The sequence below is a fragment of the Alligator sinensis genome, unplaced genomic scaffold (genome assembly GCF_000455745.1).
Source record: "Alligator sinensis unplaced genomic scaffold, ASM45574v1 scaffold944_1, whole genome shotgun sequence".
NCBI classification, from domain to species: domain Eukaryota; kingdom Metazoa; phylum Chordata; order Crocodylia; family Alligatoridae; genus Alligator; species Alligator sinensis.
In genome coordinates, this window is record NW_005843081.1 from 372061 (window position 1) to 377354 (window position 5294).

The following is a 5294-nucleotide window of genomic DNA, read 5'->3' on the forward strand; positions in this document are numbered from 1 at the left end:
CACAAAATTAAGTGATTTTCATGAAAAATTAAATTTGCAACAAAATGCCACTAAATGGCCACTTGCTGGGGAGTTCCCCAGCAAGCAGTCATATCCATGGCATTTCATTGTAATAGTGGGAGCAGTGGCAATGCATTATTGGGCAGGACCAGGTGGCCAGTTCTCGGTGCTGCACCAGCAGGGCTCCTGCATGCAGAGTGGAGGTGGGGACAGTGGTAGGCTTGGGTGAGGGGCAGCAGCACCCCCATGTATGAGCAGAGCTAGGGGCAGAGGCAGGAGCAGTGGCAGGCAAGGCTAAAGGCAGTGATCCCCCCGCATATGAGCAAAGCCAGAGGCAGGGATAGTGGTGGGTGAGTCTGAGGGGCAGTGGTCACCCACATACAAGCAATGTCATCCACAATCCAGCACCCACACCCATCTAGCAACCCTTTATTCCCCACCCCTCGGCTGGACATTCCTGATTCCTAACCACAGCCTGGCACTGGGGGCTAGGCTCATCCAAGTAGATGATCCTAAACCTTCTCCCTCAGCCAACCAGGGAGAGGGGGTAAGGAGGGGGTAGGGAGGACACTGAAAAAATGGCAGTTCCTACTATGATTTGACCATGATGAGCTGGACCCAAGATTTAAACCAGGTCCTACCTATCAGTCTTGGACTTCAGATATTCCCCAAATCCTTTGGAACGCATCCTATGTGCTTGCCCCAACCTGAAAGGCATTTGAGTTCAGATGCCTCCTAGTCATGTTTGCTCCTAGCCAAAAGGCAGAAGCAGCAAGCCAGGGGAAAAGCATAAATACAGTACCCCATTACCACAAAACTGTGCAGCCGAGTTTCCCCCATTTTGGAAACATGCAAGGGTCAGCCTGCCTGAAGTGGAATAGGCAGGCCTCACTCTTGGGAAAAACCTGTTGGTCGTGGTATCACCCCTGCCTGAGAAGCAATAAAAAAAAAAATCATACTTGGACTTTATGCTGCCCATCTGAATAAGATTTATGGTAGTATCCATTAATGCAGCCCCCCTCAGCACTGACTCTTTTTAAAGTTATTATAAGCCATTATATTGCATATATTTCAATGTCCTCTTTACTCCCACAGTTGCACTGCACCTTTCTTTTCCATTTCCAATTATTGCTATTTCTCTTCCAGCCCTGAATGATTGGCAAACATCATCAAACATGCCCCCAAACAATTCAACAAAATTCTCTCTGTTGCCCCTCTCTCACCCTGTCACATGCGATTAGTATGGGCATGCCCTCCATGAGGTGGAGTCAAACCATATTACCCTGCACCTCATCTGTATGCAAATTTTTGGAGGATACCACACACATACTGTGCAGTGCTCAGCTGTGAGGTCACCATAGCTTGAAATATTGTTGACTCTTCTGGAGCACAGCCCAATGAACTACGTGGTAAATGATGAACCTTTGGATTTGGACTAATATCATGTATATACTGTATATAAGTAGGCACAAAAGTGTTGCTAAAAAGTGCGTTATTGGGTACCTATGCTAAAACTCGTGGCCATTTCAAAAAAAGGTAAAATGCATAAATTCTGGGGACCCAAGTCTATGGGATCAGTTACGAAGGCCAAAGCAGGATTAGAACTTAGGCTCAGAATAAATATTAAGGACAACAAAAAGTCCTTATTCAAGTATACAGGGAGCAAAAGGAAGGCACAGGGTAGCATAGGACCCCTGCAGGACAAACTAGGGCAATTTGTGACAGAGATGGGTGACAAAGCTGAGCTCTTCAATGAGTTCCTTGCATCTGTGTTCCCAGATACAGACCCAGACAAATCTCTCAACCGGATCATAGATAGACACAGGAGGCACACCAGCCCACCAACTGTTAGCGCACACTGAGTGAAGGGGCGCTTGGAGGGACTGGATGTGTTCAAATCAGTGGGCCCAGATTAACTTCATCGAAGGGTGCTGAAAGAATTTGCCAGTGTCTTAGCAGAGCCGCTGGCATGGCTGTTTGAACACTCATAGGGCACGCCCAGATGAGTGCACACATGCCTCTTGCCCCGTCTCAAACTCCTTTGAGATGGGGCAACAGGCACGTGTAGGAATGAAAAAATGTTCCCCGCGCTGCAAACTTGCAGTGCAGGGAGAAAATTAGACCCCTGGAAATAACGGGGTCTAAACAAATCAAAGTTTAAAAAAGTGGAGCAGGGCTCAGTCCTGGACCATGTCCTGAGGTAACCGGAGGCTGGGTCCTCCACAGAGACGTTCTGGCTGCCAGAGCATATCTGTGGTTGGCCTCTCACCATGGTGCTGAAACACGCTGTATTCAACCCCAGGACTCCACTGCTGGTGAGTAAGGGGTCGGGGGGCTGGAGGAGAGGGGGGGAACATAGGGGGGACCCCCCACCAGACCTGCCCACTCCCCCATCCCCCTGATCTGCCCAACTCCACCACCTGCCAGCCCCCCCCACCCCCCAATCGCTTCCCTGCCTGGCCACTCCTCATTTTCTGCCTGGCCCCTCCTCCTGCAAGCCCCCCAACCCCTCCAAACACTGCCCTGCCCAGCCCCTTCCACCCATGCCTCAAAGCCCCTCAATCCCTGCCCACCCACCCCATAGTTTTAAAAAACTAAATAAAAAAAACCCCAGCACTTAATGGCAGTTCAGCTGCCATCTGGCTTTCTAGAGCCTCACCCACACAGTGCGGTACAGAGGGACAGCCCCAGCAGCCCCAGCCCAGGCCCTGCTTCCTCCTACTGTCCTATGCTGCCCAGGGAGGGGCTCTGCTAGGAGGCCCTGGACCCAACCCCCCCCATGTTTCTAGGATAAGTAAAGGGTTTTTTTTCTGTTTTTTTTTTCTTTTTTTCCCCTTTTTTTCTTCTTTTAAAGTGAAGGTGCCTGGGGTTGCAGGGGGGCATCCATGGGAGCCTGGGGGTGAAAGTGGGAGGTGGAGCAGCTATTGGGGGGCTGGGGTGGGGCATGTGGGCATTGCAGGGGGGAGGTATCCCTTCAGGGTCCATTTGTCCCCTGTTGGGGGGCCGAACCCCCTGTTGGGGGGCTGTAGCCCCTGTGGGAAAGCAGCAAAATATATATTCATGTATTCATGAGTTCATGAAACATATATAAAGTTCACATTATTATGATGAGACGTGCTTTAACACTGTAGATATATCAATAAAACATTGTCCAACTGCTCACTGTCTCTGTCTCCCTCTCTCTTTTATAGTGGTCTTCTGTTTTACTTGTGGAGAAACATGGATTTGGGGGTACTTTTCAGAGTGACTTTGGGATTTTTTTTTTTTTTTTTTAATCAGGAATTTTTTAGTTTTCCAATAGGGAACACCAGAATTCCTGCTAGGGAGGTCAGTGGCAGGACCCTGCCTGCTCAGAGCTGGTACCTTAGACCCAGCAGACTGTGGCTGACCTCCTGGCCAAATACCAGGAGGACGTGCTTTGACAGTTCAAAGCAGGCCACCACACCCAGAACATCTTCCAGGTGATAGCCGCCCAGGTGACTGGGCAGGGGGCACATGTGACAGTAGTGCTGCACAGAGGCCAACCCTGCAACCACAGTGCACTGGCAGCTGGCCCAGAGAGGCAGATGCCTCTACTGGCTGTGCAGTCCCCATCCGGGTCTAGCAGGTGCACAGCAGGTCACAGCCAGGCAGCAGCCCCCACTGTCAGACTGCTGCAGTGGGTAGAGGGTGCGGGGAACTCTTAGGGATGCTTCAGCAGTCCAGCTGGCACAAGGGGTAGTGTCCCTGGGTACCAATTGACTGGGCCCCAGAAGCTCCTCTCTATTTTTATCCTTCAAGTATCATGGGCTCTAAGGCCCACCTGGCTAACTAATAGCCCCTAATGTGTGGGGCCAATAGCTGAAATATACAACAGAATTCTTGAGACAAAAATGGCAACAACAAAAAAAGGATAGGTGGTATCATGTGGGTCAAAATGTGAAAATAAGTGTGCCTGAGGAGACAGCAAGCAGAGCCCCCCGGGTCACATGCAGCAGTCCTCAAAAGCATACAAGGAGCTGGTGGAGGCCAACAACTGGTGCCCTGCCTGGAGACATGCATAGACAAGTGAAAGGAAAGGGGCCCCACAGTCTCCGGGCACCGTCCTGGCCAGAGCCTCCTTCCTGGTCAAATACAGGACCCACTTGGCCAGGGCCAGGAGGAGGTTGACCAAGAGGTCCCAGGACTTGGTGGGGCCGCAAATGAGGGGAACAAAAAAAGGTGGGGGGTTAAATTCTACTAGAACCTCAAGAGGTGGCTCTGGAGATGGAGGGACTGCAGCCTGAGGCATGAGGGTCATGTGCACCAGGGTCTCCCTCAGCCTGCAGAAGGGGCAGGAGACTGGGGTGTCCATTAAGCTCGCCACATACACGCCCATGGTGATGGATCCATGGAGGAGACACCAGATAAGGTCCCCACTGGCTCATGGGATGAGGGTGGAGTACAGACTCAGCCACTAGGGTGCCCCAGCCATGCCCTCACTGAGCAGGTCCCACCACTTGGTGTCTGGGCAGGACGTGAGGGTGGCATGATGGACAGTGCAGTGCATGAACGTGTAGATGTGATGGCATTGTACAATGGAAAAGCAGACTGGTCTGGTGTCCTTCAGTTGGCTCAGGTGGTGGAGTGGGGAGTGCCATGAAGCTGGATGAGGTGCCAGACCCACGACAAATTCCAGTGGGCTGAAGGACATGGGGGAGTGGGGACCACCATTGAGCAGGACCTGGTCAACAAAGGCAAGGGCATTGGGACGTAGGGAAGATTTCACCTCCTGGACCAGATGGCAAGTTACACATGTCATTTCATAGATTTCATAGAAATCAGGGCTGGAAGGGACCTCGGAAGATCATCGAGTCCAGCCCCCCGCCCAAAGGGCAGGAAGTCAGCTGGGGTCATAGGATCCCAGCAAGATAAGCATCCAGTTTCACCTTGAAGGTGTTCAATGAAGGCGCTTGAACCACCTCCGGTGGCAGGCTGTTCCAGACCTTGGGGGCTCGGACAGTAAAGAAGTTCTTCCTTATGTCCAGCCTGAAACGATCTTGAAGTAGTTTGTGACCATTCGACCTCGTCATCCCTTGGGGCGCTCTGGTGAACAAACGTTCCCCCAGATGCTGGTGGTCACCCCTGATAAACTTGTAGGTGGCCATCAGATCACCCCTGAGCCTGCACTTTTTCAGGCTAAAGAGCCCCAGGGCTCTCAGCCTGTCATCGTAGGGTCTGCTTCCCTGACCTCTGATCATGCACGTGGCTCTTCTCTGGACTCTCTCAAGCTTCTCCACATCCTTTTTGAATTGTGGAGCCCAAAACTGGAAGCA

At 51.6% G+C, this 5294-nt stretch overlaps 1 non-coding gene across 1 annotated transcript; it reads right to left on the reverse strand.

The window, feature by feature from the left end:
- Positions 1–778: 778 nt before the first annotated feature.
- Positions 779–941, reverse strand: LOC112548291. Its single transcript, XR_003092108.1, has one exon. It is a non-coding gene; the product is annotated as a U1 spliceosomal RNA (small nuclear RNA).
- Positions 942–5294: the final 4353 nt, after the last annotated feature.